Below are 17,450 nucleotides of genomic sequence, written 5' to 3'. Positions count from 1 at the left end.
TGGGTTTTAATTCACTCCATGTGCTTTTGTTTACATTTCCATGCGCTATTCTTTCTGCTGTAATCCTGTCTCCGCCCCTTTTGCTGTCATTGGTGTGTTATCTGATTGTGTTCGTCTGTACTGTGTTAACTCATTGATTAGTTTGTTGGTTAAATCCCAGCGGTTTTCCGTCTTCTGGGATTGTGATAAATGAGAAAAGCCACAGAGACAAAAAAAATAAACAAAAATGTAAAATTAACAACAAAAAAAAATTGATAAAATTATAGAAAAAAAGGAGACATAAAAAATAAAAGGAAATAAAGGAAATCCAAAATCATTATAGAAAGAGAGAGAGAAATACAAATAAAAAAGATCACAAAGTCATCTTTAACGTCATATCCCACAAGGTTTGAAAAGGGGAAAAAAAAGAAAGAGAAGAAAAAAGAGATCTGCTTAAAAAAAGAGTTCTTCTTTAATTGGGGTGGAGCTTATTTCTGGGCCAGAAAAAAAAACAAAAAAACAACTATGCAGATCTTTTCCATAATAGTACTGCAGAAGACATTCACATTCACATACATTCACACTAACAGCCCCGTCCTCTTCACTTTCACTCCACCAACACTCCTGTTTCACTCCTCGGCCACTCGAATTAAAAATGAATGACCACCGGCTGAAACCGGATTTGGTCCACTAAGTTAAAAACCTGAGAGAAGAAATATTTAAAGACAAACTGAAAGAGAGAAATAAGTACATTTAGAATCAAGAACCCAAGATCTTGGGTTTTTTTCCTGGACTCATAAGGTTCCTCCTGAGGGATAAGCTGTTGAACCGTTGAGTGGTTATGTAATATTTAAGGTCTACAGTAGATGAAACAGCATGTTGTATGACACAAATATTTCCACAGTCTCTGTGAATGCAATAGAGTAGCTGCAGGGACGAGGAATTTTATCGTCCAACCCAGAAGTGATCATCACTCAACAAAAAGCTAATATAGAGTTTTTCCATTGACTTTTGAACTCGTTTTGTTCAAGATAATCTTCACAAATAAACACAGTTTTTATGAATTATGAAACCTAAATAGCTAAATTTTTATAAAGCTATAAGATTAAAATTTTATTAAAAAATGATGATGTTCCCTGATAGAGTTAGAAGTGTGTAAGAGTGTGTTATAAACACAATAAGGCTTTATACAATAAGAGTTTTCCTCTTCGGCATGATGTCCTTTAACAGTAGTCCTGTTTAGCCACTTGTCCACATCACAACTGCCTTTTTCCAGAATTTTAATTTTTTAAAAATCATGAATGTGGTATTATTTATGTATTGTATTTTATTTTATTTCATAGAATAGAAAGGTAAAAAATGTGAGTTACAACACAATAAAATCTGAGTGGAAAAAGTAGAAAAATAAACAATAAAAGTATAGAAAACAGGAGAAAGAAAAATAAAAGGAAATAAAAAACCAGAGGAAATCTAAAATCATAATAAAAAGAGAGAGAAAAAAATCCAAATAAAAAGAAAATAGAACACAAAAAGAAAAGAAACGGAAGTAGAAGGAAGAAAGGAAAGAAAATTGAGAAGGAAAACAAGTATAAAACAAACTATATAGGAAAACTATATAGGAAAACATATATATATATATATATATATATATATATATATATATATATATATATATATATATATAAAGATTTATAAAGATATAAAGATATATATATATATATATATATATATATATAAGATTTATAAAGATTTATAAAAAAAAATATATAAGAAAGAAAGAAATGTGTTTTCTCATATAGGAAAAAAATATAAGATATATAAAATATAAAACAAAAAAGGAAGAGAAAGGAAAATAGAAGTATTTAATGAAATGTATTTAAAAAAGTGTTTTTTTTTTTTTTTTTTATTATTTTTCATGTCTACTACAATGGACACCTCAACTGAAGCAATGCTAAATTTCCTCATATTTTATCCATATTTGTGATTAAGTTAGCAGTCTTTATTGTGATTGGTAGATCAATGACCAATCATTGAAAAGCCATTATTCATATTGCGAATGCATACAATTTTATTTGTTTAAACAACAACAACACTTAAAAACATGATGTCTATTCCAGTAGATGCCGGGTCTGGAGGGGTTAAGGTGAGTCAAAAAAACTCATAGACGATGGAACCAATCTAGGATTAATTCCTCTAGCACTCTATTAGGATGTAAGCTCATCTTGAGTAAGCGCTTTATCCTGGACTCTACCCCAGGAACCCTGGCTGTAAGGAAAAAATGGCTACTGCAGTGTTTTTAGGAGGTTGGAAAAAGCTGGAGAATTCAGAAAGAAGGAAACCCAAAAAGACACAAGGAGATCATACGAAGCTCAGGATTGCATCAGGGACCAGAATCTTTGATAAAGCAAGAATGATTTTCTCACATCTGCTGTACGAGCGTGTGAGTGAGCTTAGCGGATAGTAGGCGTAGCAGGGTCAAGCATGGCTCATTTACAGCATATGCTTTAACCGAACAGCACAACAAACATCACACCAAGTGAGAAAAGCAGTTCAGAGCAACAGTACTAATAAGCTATGTTTCCATTTCCATTTAAAGTGGCTATATTGCGATCTTTTTCTGTATGCTAGTTGTTGTTTTTTCCTTTAGTTTCTTCAGAGAGAAATCTTCCTCGATTTAATAAGCTGTCCAAAAATCACCCACATTATCTCCATCTCACGAGAGACGCACGTTATTTGCATAATGGGATGTGATTAGCCTGCAAATGGAACCACAATGCAACTCAATTGAGGTTAGACCCAGCTTGAGAGCTAGCTAGCGACTGCTAACAAACAACACACAAAATATCAAATGAAAAACATCTAAAGAAAAGGGCTATTTCTGCTAAAAGGATGCTAATCAACTCCTTCAGATGTTTTATGTTCCTCAGAAGAAAAAATAATGCTTGTTACACTCTTAAACACAGGTGTTCAATCTGTATTTCTTCCAGATTAGCATAACTGTTGATTTTTTCCCCAGGTTTGAAAATCTTCTGTACTTCTTATGTTTTGATGTGTAACACACTTCTATGTTTACTGAGCATGTTTACAGCTAGCTAATTTACCAGAGTTTGCTAACATTACCTCACAGACTTTTCAGTCCTGCAGCTAAGTAGGCTACTGCTGATAAACGTTAGCATAAACACACAGCTCTGAAGCACACTGCTGCTCTCTGAGGTAAATATTGAAGTTCAAGTCAGATGTACAATTTTGAAAATAAATGCGGAACATGTGGAACCAATTTGGATAAAATCAATTGAAAATCATTGTGGTGAGGCACGTTTGTTTAGCATTTAGGGAAAGGAGTCTCCAATGTCAGTCAAAACTAAAGTCCGTCTTTAATAGAAAGTGAATGTATGTAGTTTATAGCTGCTGTAGTGTAAGTAATAACTTGAAGCAATGGGTGTGTTGTTGTTGGGTGTATGAAATGTAATTGGTATGAAAAGAATAAATCCACACCAGCAAAATGTTGTTATTGGAAAATAATCATCTTTATGGGTGGTACTGGACTGGGGACCTGTGGTTGTCATGATACAATACAGCACCTTTAATGTTGGATTTGTAACCCAACATTATCGATAATGTTTTTTAATGGGTTTTTTTGTTAATGTTTTTTTTTGGTGATGGTTATTTTTTGTAATGTTTTTTTTTTTTTTTGTAATGTTTTTTTGTTAGTGTTAATTTGGTAATGTTTATTTTTTTAATGTTTTTTTTTTTTGGTATGTTTTTGTTAATGTTATTTTAGTCATTTTATTTGGGTAATTTTTGTTAATGTTTTTTCTTTTGTTAATTTTTTTTGTAAATGTTTTTTGTTTTTTAATTTTTTGTCTTGGGTTACGTTTTATTTTTGTAAGTTTTTTTGGTAATTTGTACAATTTTTTTGTAGTTCAAAATGAATTAATTTGTAAATACAAAAACTATTTGCACACCCTTCTGCTATCTTTTTCTGCATCACACACACACACACACACACACACACACTTTTTAATTTGATTAAATTGATTCATAAGTGATTCACGTTTCTGTTTAGTCACGATGATGTCACACCCTACATGACTTTGTGGTTTTGGTAATCAAATGTTGTCAATCACGTTAAGGTCAACAGACGGATGCGAGTTTTATGGACTGACTCAGAGGAAGGGAACATATTAAAAACTATACCCCCCTCAAATAACTGGTTACATCACGAATAACGAAGGCTGGTTCGTACCCTGCTTTTAAGAACGTGTCGAATCCCTTAGTAATTGGATTACTCCTAAGAATCGTCAGGAGTCAAGAATCAAAATGATAACGATGGCAGACGGCAGCTTTTACTCCTCACATCCTCTGCTCTTGCTCTCTTTCTCTCTCTCTCTCCATCTCTCGTCGCTGTCTGTCAGGCCCGACAAGATGTTCAGAGAAGTTTTTCATCCTTCTTTTGAGCTTTTTTTTTTTGACAGAAGACAGCTTTCTACTCAAAGTCAGGCTTCTGTCATCATGTAATTATGAGGACGTGTGCTAACAAAGGAGGTCTCGCTTTATTCACTGCTCCCGAATCACATATCTCAGCCATGCACACTGAGGCACACAACAGTGCCGTGAAAATCGTCGTGCTGTAATAATATACATAGACGTGTATATGCACTACAAATCAACACTTAGAACCATTCGTTTTAAGAAGATTATTTTGCTGGTTTTTACACCAAGGAGAGACACGTTGGCTCTTTTCAACACTGATGATGAGTGAAACATAGAAATAATTATTATTACGAAATAAATGCTGTATGGAATTCATGTTCTTATTCAACAGGCAGCTTATTACCGGTTTCACCTAGCCGAATTTCCTGCAGTGAGTTTTGCCATTTCCAGAAGCGCTGTCATGTCATGTCATGTCAGATCTGATTTTATCTTCGTCCTGAATTCAGCATCACATCAACTAGATGACTCAGTATTGTCAGTTTGCTTTTCTGCTCCACAATAGATACAGAAGACTGAAATCTATTTCTGTACTTTAAGCTCTATTCCATACAGATAATTGAATTATTAGCACCTGTCTGAGCTTACCCCCCCCCCCTTCTTTTTTTTTACCAAGATACTGATGTTCGGCTTAAATAAACAAATGATTTTCTGGCCGCAGGTCTGATGCAGTATTGGTCAGGACAGGGTCGGCTTTCAGTGTGTAAAATGTAGTGACTGAGCAGGGTGATGAGAAAGGGGCGGGGTTTGAGCCTCCTGCTGGGGTTGTAAAAATTTGTACAAAGACCAAACAGAGAGCACGACTCAAGTGTTTATTGATAGTAAAACTGTATATAAGCCAACCTCGTAATCAAGTGAGTAATTAATGAAAGAAAGAAAGAAAGAAAGAAAGAAAGAAAGAAAGAAAGAAAGAAAGAAAGAAATGTGAGTAAGTAGGTGAGTGAAGTGAGTAAGTAATTAGGTAAATAAGTAAATAAGTGAGTAAGTAAAGAATGTAAGTGAAAAGAAAGAACGAAGGAAATTAAGTAATTTAAGTAAGTCAGTATGGTAAGCAAAAAAGAAAGAAAGTATTTAAGTAAAGTAAGTTTGATACAAAGAATGTAATTAAGTAAAGAAAGTAAAAAAATAAGTAAATAATAATGAATAAATCAGAAAGAAAGTAAGTAAGTAAAGTAAATAAAGTCTATACAAAAGAAAGAAAGAAAGAAAGAAAGAAAGAAAGAAAGAAAGAAAGAAAGAAAGTAGTTATAGTATGTAAACAGGCAAAGTAATTATTTGAAATAAGTAATTAAGTAAAGAATGTAAGTCAAGTCGATAAAAAAGAAAGAAAGAAAAAAAGAAAGACAGTAATTTATGTAAGTAAGTAGGTACGTAAAGTGAGTAAGCAATTAAGTAAAATAAGTATTTAAGTAAAGAATGTAAGTAAAGTAAATAAGAAAGAAAGAAAGAAAGAAAGAAAGAAAGAAGGAAAGAAAGAAAGAAAGAAATTTAAGTAAGTAATGAAGTAAATTAAGTAAAATAAGTATTTAAGTAAAGAATGTAAGTAAAGTAAATAAGAAAGAAAGAAAGAAAGAAAGAAAGAAATTTAAGTAAGTAATGAAGTAAATTAAGTAAAATAAGTATTTAAGTAAAGAATGTAAGTAAAGTAAATAAGAAAGAAAGAAAGAAAGAAAGAAAGAAAGAAAGAAATTTAAGTAAGTAATGAAGTAAATTAAGTAAAATAAGTATTTAAGTAAAGAATGTAAGTAAAGTAAATAAGAAAGAAAGAAAGAAAAAGAAAGAAAAAAAGTAAAAATTTAAGTAAGTAATTAAGTAAATTAATTAAAGAAAGTAAAAAGAAAATAAAAAGAAAGTAAGTAATTAAACAAAATAAGTAAGTTAATTACATGAGGAAAATGAGTAAAGTAAATATGAAAGTAAGTAAGAAAGCGCGAAATTTATGTAAGTAGGTAGATAAAATAAGTAATTTTGTAAATAAGAAAGTAAAGGAAGTTAAATAAGAAAGAAAGAAAGAAAGAAAGAAAGAAAGAAAGAAAGAAAGAAAGAACGAAAGAAAGAAAGAAAGAAAGAAAGAAAGAAATTTATATAAGTGGGTAAGTAAAGTGAGTTAGCACTTAAGTAAAGTAAGTAAGATACGAAAGTAATTATAGTAAGTAATTAAGCAAAGTAAGTAATTAAGCAAAGTAAGTAATTAAAATAAGTAATTAAGTAAAGAATGTAAGTCAAGTAAATAAAAAAGAAAGAAAAAAAGAAGTAATTAAGTTAAGTTAGTGAAATAAAAAGAGATTAATTATAGTGTAATTAAACACAATAAATAAAAGTAAACTAAGTACTTACTAAGTAGTAATGTAAAAGTAAATAAAATAAGTAAAGTAAATGAGAGAGAGAAAGAAAGAAAGAAAGAAAGAAAGAAAGAAAGAAAGAAAGAAAGAAAGAAAGAAAGAAAGAAAGAAGGAAAGAAAGAAAGAAATTTAAGTAAGTAGGTAAGTAAGTGAGTAATTTAGTAAATAAGAAATGTAAATAAAGTAATTAAGCAAAGAAAGAAAGAAAGAAAGAAAGAAAGAAAGAAAGAAAGAAAGAAAGAAAGAAAGAAAGAAAGAAAAGAAAAAAAGAAAGAAATGTGAATAAAGTAAGTAAGTAAAAGGAGATACCTAAAACTGGGATGCAGCTTTACAAAGTAGACATTAGTGTCATCTCCCATGGACATGATAGGAAGATGTCAGCAAGAAAAATGAAGGAAGTTTTCAGAAATATTAAATCACTGTTGTGTCAATAGTGCACTTGTAGTTAGCGCAGTTAGCTTCCACTGCTAATCTGCTAAAAGCTAAAATGTAGTCTAGCACGATTGACTGCCAAGAGACCCTCAATGTACAAAAGGTGTATTTATGTAGGACTTGATTTAGTAGCTTAGAGTAATTTAGGAGAGTTGTTTTGCTTTCACAAAGCTGGCGAAGAGCCACAGGTAAAACGCTAAGTCACGGCTAAAAACAAAATGGAGCTTTCTCATCGGTATCTAACGATTTTAATGGATAACGGCTTCCATTAGTAGTATTTTTTTTGGCATAAAGATGACTAAAGGCGATGTGTAACTGGTTATCCTGAGCAGCTCGCTTTCTGGTGTCCAGTGAAGAGGAAAAACATGTTTATGTTTAGTCTTTCCCCAAAAAACGGTTCTTCCTCAGGGGCAGAGAGAGAAGCGAGGGGAGAATATTTGAAGAAAAAAAACAAACAGAGCTGCGTTGAAACCCAAGGTTCATTTAAATCCATTTTACGATGGTATTTAGATCTGGAAAGGAAGAGGAAGAGGAAGGTCTGTGCCGAATGCAAGACTGATGGAGTTTACCACAGAGGTTTAAAAATAATGCCCACAAGGGGTTAAGGGTGTTTTTGCAGGCATTGATTTTTGAGAGTGTTATATAAAGAGCTTGTATGAATGTGGACCGAAGATCTCTTGAGTATGTGTGTGTGGGAGATCTAGTATGCGTGTGTGTGTGTGTGTGTGTGTGTGTGTGTGTAGGTTTGAGATTACACCTTTTTGAGACCGTGAAACCACGGACAGAATGAATAACGAGCCGCGTCATGATGATGTATGAGCACATATTGGCAGTGTGAAACACCGTTTAACAGACGTAAAGCAGTTTCCTGTCTGAGGATTTATATCAATAGCGTTATTTTGATTGCTCAAGAATGTGTACTCGCATATACAATATATATATATATATATATAGAGGTCATGAAGCATAAGGAATCTATTTAACCCCGCACAGATGCTCTTTCCAGTGGGTCACTTTCATGTCGGTTTCACTCGAAGTCACGGTGGGAATCATTACACCTTTGAAGTGCGAGCGCTCCTTCACACATCAAACACAGCGTGAGCGCGTATCAGGAGCAGCCCAACCTTTCCATTTAAAAGAGATGAAATTGAGCAAGAGCCAAGCCGTCAATATAAACAACAAAAGAGGAACGACAAAGCCAGCAAGGATATTTAGAGGAGATTCTGGACCTAGAGCCAGAGTCTCATTGGTATGCAGCATGATGACAAGCTGAGATATTTATTTATTTATTTATTTACTTATTTACTTATTTATTTATATAGCCAGACGATCCGTGTCTCCTACACTGGCATCGTGACCGCTCAGAATAAAAAAAAAAAAAAATACTAAGGTACATATGCTTATCAGCAAGGTGGGTAGCCTCAAGGGTAGGTCTTTTTGTCCGTTTAATTAAAGGAGCATCAATAGGTAGTGTGTCCAAGGGCATATTTATATTGTACCTCAAAGTAAAAACCTGTATGCTGCTGTATGAACTGAGGGCATGAAGCCTTTATTATCGCCACACATACATTACAGCACAGTGGAATTCTTTTCTTCGCATATCCCAGCTGAGGAAGTTGGGGTCAGAGCGCAGGAGCAGCTATGATACAGCACCCCTGGAACGGAGAGGGTTAAGAGCCTTGCCCAAAGTGGAGCTTGGTGGTGCTGGGGCTTGAACCCTGATCCTCCGATCAACCACTTGAGCCACCACTGCTCCTGTATACAGTATAATCTGTCTTTCAAGGTAAAGCAATCACTGTAATACAAATGCCATGCATACACAGACATCAAGGAAGGAATAAACCTCTTGGGGTCAGGCTGTTTGAGGAAACTAATGAATGGTGATTTGTGGTGTGGTGTGGTGTTCGACTCGACCCTGAAGTGGATTATTGTCCAATAAAATCACATCCTGGATTTTATATGCAATAAGATGGACACAGTGTACTTTGTTATTCATTTATAGACACTTTGGGGTAGGATGTAAATGCAGGAGTTCATATTTAAAAAATGGTTCAAATTAATAGCAACACCTTTCAAAAGAAAATGGGAACAAAGAAAAACTAGACTTAGTGATTGATCCAAGAGACAGAACTAGGGTCTAAACAAGTACAGGTCGATCTGGCTATAAACAAGATCTATCTGGGCTAAGCAAAAATCGTAGAGAAGAGAGAAAATACAAAATTCTAGATCAACAGACAGGATTGGAAACATTTACATTTCTGGCAGAACATTTTATCTCATTTTATGCAACTGAGCAATTGGGGGTTAAGGGCCTTTCTCAGGGGCCCAGCAGTGGCAGCTTGGTGGATCTGGAATTCAAACTCACAATCTTCTGATCAGTAGTCCACCATCTTAAACAAGCAAAATTAATGACCACTTCAAGTACATGTTTGTTAGTTCATGTATTAATTAACACATGGGGTTTAAACTCAATCAGACCTGCTCTATAAGAATTTAAAGCGTGATAGAGTTTTCTTTTGCATGCACTTTTCCAGGAGAAGTCCGGTTCGCACTTCGAGCTGATATCAGGGAAAAAGTAGTGCCAAAAGAACCATGCAGAGTCTGGGTTCAAGTAGCAATGCTTTTTCAGAGTTTATTGAGACAGACAGAGTGTATTTATACAAACCAAAGATCTACTGTGTGTGCAATATCCATGGGTAACAAAAGGAGTTGGCATCAAAGGAGTCAACAGAGATGGTTGCAGAGGTCACTACAGGTGGGCTAACGATAAAAGGCGTTGTCCATAGGTTACAAAAGGCATAAACGATGGACACCTAAGATTTCAACAGAGGTGGTGGCAGATAGCTCTACAGGTGGGCTGATGATGGAGTGTCCTTGGTCTTAAACAAAGGATAGCGTGGCCATAAGCTAAGGTCATAGACAAAAGACCTCACAAAATGTGCATTAAATTTCAAATACTTTATACATATGCACTCATTTTATTACGACTCAACCTGGGAAGTTGTAGCTCAGTGGTTAAGGCAAGCGCTACTGCTGGGCCCCTGAACAAAGCTCTTAATCCTCAGATAAATGTAAATCGTTCTGGATAAGGGCGTCTGCCAAATGCCGTAAATCTAACCCATTTTGCATTGTTCCCCATTCATTTATCTTCCAATGCCACTAGTAGTACTAGGACATGCTCTGGGTGGCTCGGACCCGGGGCTCTGCTCCTGTACACACAAGGGTGAACAAATGAAAATGATTTAGATTTAATCTATATTCTTTCTTCTAGACCAAGTGTGATTTTGTTTACATGTTAACTAACTATGGGGTAGTGGTGGCTCAAGTGGTTAGGTTGTTGATCTGAAGGTAAGGGTTCAAGCCCAAGCACTGCCAAGCTACCACTGTTGGGCCACTCTAAGCAAGACCCTTAACCCTGTCTGCTCCAGGGGGGGCAGTATTATAACTGCCCCTGAGCTCTGACCCCAACTTCCTCAGCTGGGATATGTGAAGAAGGTATTCATTATTGATTCACACACAAATTCATAAAACTCACCGTAGCTAAAGTGCTTCATTATTTCATGATTAGAAACTCATCATTAGTTCAGGGATTAGTGCAGGATTAGTCATGTTATATTATAAAGTGTTTCCCTGAAATGCAGGATATAACGGCAGAACCATGGTATCACAGACATTTTTTTTTGTAAAATCCAAAGCTTCAGAAGCGGTTAAGGGATAAAGACCGTGCTCAAGGACTCAGAGGCAGCGGCAGGTCGGCTTTGGTGCTGGGATTGGAATTCACCTTCACCTTCTGCTTGGTAACCTGAAGCCTTCAAGACTGAACCACATGTGATGCTCTAGTGAGCAAATGTTATAGTGTTATGTAACCCGACACTATAAAATCATACAGTCATGCTTTATGAAGTAACATGCATGGAAGTACAGCGATGTATGCTAATTTATATCGATTTAAAGGGGCGTTATTGTAAGATTAGCCCTTTAAGAAAAAAAAAAGATTAAGTCTCTAGAAGGGTTTGCTATTCGAGATTTGAGAAACCCACTCCCTTATTCCGCCTCCAGGATCTTTAGAGCATTGTGTCTATCAAAATGCAAACAAACATTATTATCAAATTTTTTTTTCCAAACAGATTTTCTTGCCATGTTAATAAAATAAACACTTAAATAATATATTGCTAAGGTCAAATTAAATCTGTTTGTTTATTTATTTATTATTTAATTTTAATTTTTATTGTTTTTTTTATTTTATCACATTCTGCACAATATCTTTTAAGTTATTAGCATGGATTGCTAAACCTCACCTATTGCACCTTTAAGGCATTATTTATGCTGTCATGTTATAATGGAATTCAGTAAGGTGCTATGCAATTAACTGCAATTAAAACATTAAAATCCTTCAGATCCAGATTTACAAACACTATATTGCTAAAAGTTTTGGGACACCCCTCCAAAACATTGAATTCAGGTGTTGTTTTTCAGGGGTTGGACTTGGCCCCTTAGAACTCTCAATGCTTCAGCTTCATACCAAGACATTTTGGACATTTTCATGCTCCCAACTTTGTGGGAACAGTTTGGGGATGACCCCTTCCTGTTCCAACATGACTGCACACCAGTGACCAAAGCAAGGTCCATAAAGACATGGATGAGTGAGTTTGGTGTGAAGGAACTTCACAGAGTCCTGACCTCAACCTGATAGAACACCTTTGGGATGAATTAGAGCGGAGACTGTGAGCCAGACCTTCTCGTCCAGCATCAGTGCCTGACCACACAAATTCTAGTGGAATGGTCAAAAATTCCCATAAACACACTCCTAAACCTTGTGGAAAGCCTTCCCAGAAGAGTTGAAGCTGTTACAGCTGCAAAGGGTGGGACGACTCCATATTACATTCATGTGCATGTAAACTTTTGGCAACACAGTGTACCTCACTCTCATACCCTTTTACTTTCACTGCAGTTATTGAATAATTCATAATTCTTTAAGAAATTGTCCATCTCAGGGGTCTCTAACACGTCGCTTGTGAGCTACTAGTAGACATTTCTTGTTAGTGCAGGTGGGGTTTAAAATTTCCCATTACAATTAGATATGTAACTATTAAAAATAGTATTATTTAATCACATAAAGTCCAATACAATTTCAGCTCTCTGTTTTCAAAATGAATATTACCTTCAATATCAAAGCTGTTTTTTTCTGTCCCACTGAGGCCATCAGGGTATGTTCCAGGGGACTAAGTAACAATTTGCTGAAAAATAACAGAATTGACATGAATGAACAAAATCTGATAATAATAATAACTAATAACTAATAACTTTTTTAAAGATTCAGCTAGTTTTACTTTATGGCAATAAGCTATGTAAATAAATGTTACTAATAATATAACACTATTAGCTCTTGACCACCTTCATTTTGTCAAAGTAGCTCTTACACTTTTAGTCTTTTAGTTATGCCGATATTTTCTTGACAATTTCAAGGCTTATTTATGAGACCACATTTCTTTTCATTCTCCACGTCCCTGTCCTCTTTATAGCTCAGGATACACAACACAAATATATCCGTAAGAGGAAAAAAAAGAAGAAGATTCATCTCTACTCCATTCTCTCTGTAGAATAAGGGGCAGAGGATACACCCTCCCCTCTGTGTCTCTTCTTCGGCACAGATTAAGACTAACTATGGTCTCTTTGTAGATTTTCAATTCTGTATAAAGGGCTTGCGAAAAGAAAATTGGAGGCCAGTGAAAGATTAATTCGTTTTCTTTGATCTAAGTTCATTCCTCGCCCACACGCCATTCCCTCTATTCACACTCTCTATGTTTAAAAATCTATTTCAGTACTTTTGCCTTTAGCGAGACTCGCCTTTTCTTTTTTTTTAAACTGTAAGATAATAATCACCATGATGGAGTCATTTCTACTATGTACTTCTATTATTTCTTTTATAACAGCCACTCAGACAGGATTCCCACCACACAGTCGACAGTCTGTATATCCACTAGCACGGGTTTATACGGGTTAAAACCCTGCATGATGATGATGATGATGATGATGATGATATTTTGTCATTTTGTCTTATATACACTGATAAGGCATAACATGAGCACTGAGAGGTGAAGTGAATAAGACTGATTATCTCCTCATCATGGCGCCTGTTAGTGGGTGGGATATATTAGGCAGCATCTCTAAAACCGCAGCTCTTGTGAGGTGTTCCCGGTCTGCAGTGGTCACAAGTATACTTTAAGTCCTGTATGTATCCTGTTATTTGTGAGGTGAGGCCCATTACAGTGACTTAAAGGATCTGCTGCTAACATCTTGGTGCCAGCATACCACAGCACACCTTCAGGAATCTAGTGGAGTCAATACCTCGACACGTCAGGGCTGTTTTGGCAGCAAAAGGGGGACCAACACAATATTAGGCTGGTGGTCATGATGTTATGCCTTACAGTTTTTACTGAAACGTCTTCTTTTTTACATGTACACCCTACATATACACCCATACCATAAGCATCCACTTTATTGCCTCCAGCTGAAGTCAGACACTGATGTCTTCATCCCAAAGGTGTTCAGTGGGGTGGAGTCAGAGTCAGGGTTCTGACTCAGAGATGTTCTTTTACTTCAACCTTAACACACCAGGTCTTCATGAAGCTTGTTTTTGTGCGCAGAAACATCGTCATGCTGGAACCGTGTCTGAGCCTTTTAGTCCCAGTGAAGGGAAACTGGAACACTACAGCAAACAATTACACTCTATACATGGCAACAGTTTGGAGAATAATTACTGCACATATAAGTGAGAAGCTCAGGGGTGCACATACTTTTGTCCGTTTAGTTTCTCAATCATAAGTAAAAACAAAGTCTAGCGTTTTAAAATCTGGTTATATTCAGTAGTGAAAAAGGGCAGCTTGCATTTTTTAAAAGATGAAGCTCAGTTCAATTTAATGGGCATTGTCAGAAGAAATATCTAAAATCTGGGTATAAATAATACATTTTAATTTTAAATTTATCCCTAATGAGCAAGCCAGAGTTGACGCTGATGTGCAAAAACTCCCTGATGAAGAGTTATGCGGTATTATACAAATACTATTGTGTGCACAAATCAATACGACTGAAAGGCTGGTATTAAATTTGCATTTCTGCCATGTGAAAAAAATCCAGCCATTATTTCTATGTAATGTTTTATTAAATATTCTTTAAAGTCTCCGACTCTGAAAGCAATAAGGAATGCATAGTTATTGATATTCATTTCATTTAGTTAAATATTTACAGAGAAATCTTAAATACCGTATCACATTATTTCATAAAATAAAATATTATATTAGTACATTTTTTAAAGTAAATATGCCCAAGCCTACGTTTATCCTTAAATCTGTATTTTTAATGCTATGTTACTATATAGTGTCCAAGTTGCATGATACTGTGATAATCTTGCACAATGTCGCTAGTTTATTAGTTTCTAATGAGGATGAGGTTGCCTTTTGAGTCTCACAAGGTTTCTTCCTTTTACCATCTAAAGGAGATTTTCGTCGCCACAGTTGCCTCAGGCTTTGCTCATTATTGATTAGTGATTAATACAAATAAATTTAACTATAATATATTATAGTTACAGATTAAATATTAAGTCTAATATTAATCTTGAACTATGTTCTGTAAAGTAGATTTGAGACAATATCTATTGCTATAAAATTGAATTGAATTGAATTTCTACTGCAGTGTCTATAAGATAAGGATAATGACGTCATAATTATTTTATTTATGCAAATATATAAAAGCTGTTATTTACATTCTAAATACAAAGCGTGTGACAAGAGCGTGAGTATGTACCGTGTGCTTCCTGAGGCAGTGTGTGTTTTTGCGGTCGCTTCTGGCTGAATTTGTACAAATGTCACAGAGAGCTTTTCATATAGAAGATGGATGAATGCAGGAGCAGGAATGGATATGAAATCAGCCCTGTTGAAAAACAGAAACAGCAGGGTCAACGCTAAACGCTGCGGCTTTTCAGCAACAATAACCAACGATCGCAAGCAAGATAGTCCGGTTTATTACTCCGTTCAGAATCCAGCGCTGGAGGTGAATCAGATTTATGTTGAAAGCATGGCACCCTGATGTTTTATTCATTAGTTAGCTATCATTTCTGGTCATACGGCATGGAATGTGTGTTTGGTTTGTTATCCAGATTTCCAAGTACTTAGCTTTTATGAATTGTAAAAGTTTATTGTTCAGGGTTTTTTTTTTAAATACACACAAATTATTGTTGTACCACAATCATAAGATTGTGTAACTGCTTCAGATTACACAATAGAAAGAAATATACATTAAGTATTCTATATACACAAAATTTATATAAAAGTATAAAAAAGGAACTTGGGAATTTAAACCATATTTCAGATTATATGATGATATTCCATGTTGTTAGAATTTTCAGGTTAATTCGGGGAAGAAGCCTGGGCCATGCTGCTGCCACTGCTAGTACTGATATCAGGGAAGCTTTTAACCAAAGAACCACAGAAACGGTGATTAAATAGCAAAACTCTTCGAAATTTACTAAAATGAACAGGGAAAGGTGTAATATTCAGTGCCGGTCCCAAGCCCGGATAAAATGGGAGGGTTGCGTCAGGAAAGGCATCCGGAGTAAAAACCTGTGCCAAATCGAAATATGCGGGCCAAATGATCTGCTGTGGCGACACCGAATTTATTCAAAGCGAGTTCACAAATTTTTTTTCAGTCAGCTATTTTCGAAATCAATCGAATCAGAAATTCAGATTAAGTAAGGTTTAATGTCTACATTGGTTACATGTCTTTTCTATGTATATTTCGGTTGTTTTTATATGCAAAAATATGATTATCGTGTTGAAAATTGGTAATATTGGTTACATTTTTGGGCAGCTAGAACAGATTATCTTCATTTACATTGTTTCTTATGGGAAAATTCTTATCGCATTACAATTTTTTGCCTTAAGAATTCGCCTCCTGAACGAATTACATTCATATGCTGAGGTTCCATTGTATATCTGACTGCTGTTAAAGCTTGTAGGTAAACCTTAAGGTAATGGGTGTCATCTCTGATAGCTGGATAGAAAAGAAAGATGTATGAATTACCAAAACATAGCTAGCCAGCAAACCTAGGAAGCTACTAAAATCCCAGGGGCATTTTAGCTAAGTTAGCTAGCCAGGAAACATTATATGTGTTTAATGGAAGTGGTTAAAAAGTTATTCTTTAATAAATGAAATAACAGATACAGCTATAATGCGGCAGGAATAAGTCACACTGGGGAAGTGAGGTTATTGGAAAGCAGTAACACTGCTGTTGATTATTTTCCTGTAACAGCAAATTCCCCGAATGATTGATTCCGTCCTAATATTTTGAGGTGTTGTAGAACAGACTGAGGTTTAAATGATGTACACCTTTCATGCATAACCAATATCCTGCTTCACTGAGTTCAGCTCAAACACTTGAAAATGACCTCCGTGCTGAAGTTTCCGTTTTAAAGCCCAACCATATTAATATGAGCTGTATGAATTCTTCTGAACGTCTGAACGAATCGTTTTATCCCATGTCTTGTTATAGATTCCCTCTTCACTTTACGGTTCCCATGGTGACAAGTGGCATGTTCTCAGGTCCTGTCTCCGCCCCTTGCGTTTTGTATTAATTGATGATTTCCTTTTTTTGGCCATTTCTTTCCTCATAGCATGACAAAGCCACTGTTTTTTTCTTTAATTTGTTGCAGTTGTCTTAAATTGTCCTCATTTTATTCGACTGAATTAATAGACGTTGGTTTTGTTTGTGGTTGTCAAACAAACTCAAATCAGAATAATGCTTTGCAGCAAACTAATATTAACATATCAGAAAAGAAACTATTCAATATGTTAAATGCTCTTGGGGCAGATACGTACTTGAACAACACGAGAACAATATATACTCATTTTCCACTTTATTAGGAACAGTTAAGCAGTTATTCAATCAGCCAATCATGTAGCAGCAGTGCATTTTGTATGTATTGTATATTATATTATTGTATATTATTCATTGCATTCATGCAACAAGATTGAGCAGGTGTTCCTGTTAAAGAGGCCAGTTATGAACCTGACTTTAAAAGATTCAGTGCACTACTTCAGGTTCAGTCCTACCACTTGGTCCATTTTGTCTGATTCAGAATATTTGTCTGACTGTCTGCCTATTTTAAGAAATATAAAGAAAATGGTGCTGTTTTTGAGTCAGTGTGTCAT

General features: G+C 35.1%; 1 protein-coding gene across 1 annotated transcript in view; it reads left to right on the top strand.

Annotated features, from left to right (window-relative positions):
* The window catches only part of LOC131342973 (calcium-binding protein 7), a 46,874-nt gene that overhangs the window by 12,608 nt on the left and 16,816 nt on the right, over positions 1-17,450 (top strand). The window lies entirely within an intron of this gene.

Source organism: Hemibagrus wyckioides, linkage group LG22 (genome assembly GCF_019097595.1).
Source record: "Hemibagrus wyckioides isolate EC202008001 linkage group LG22, SWU_Hwy_1.0, whole genome shotgun sequence".
Taxonomy (NCBI): domain Eukaryota; kingdom Metazoa; phylum Chordata; class Actinopteri; order Siluriformes; family Bagridae; genus Hemibagrus; species Hemibagrus wyckioides.
Note: the sequence above shows the minus strand (reverse complement) of the source record. Positions and strands in the feature narration are given on the sequence as shown.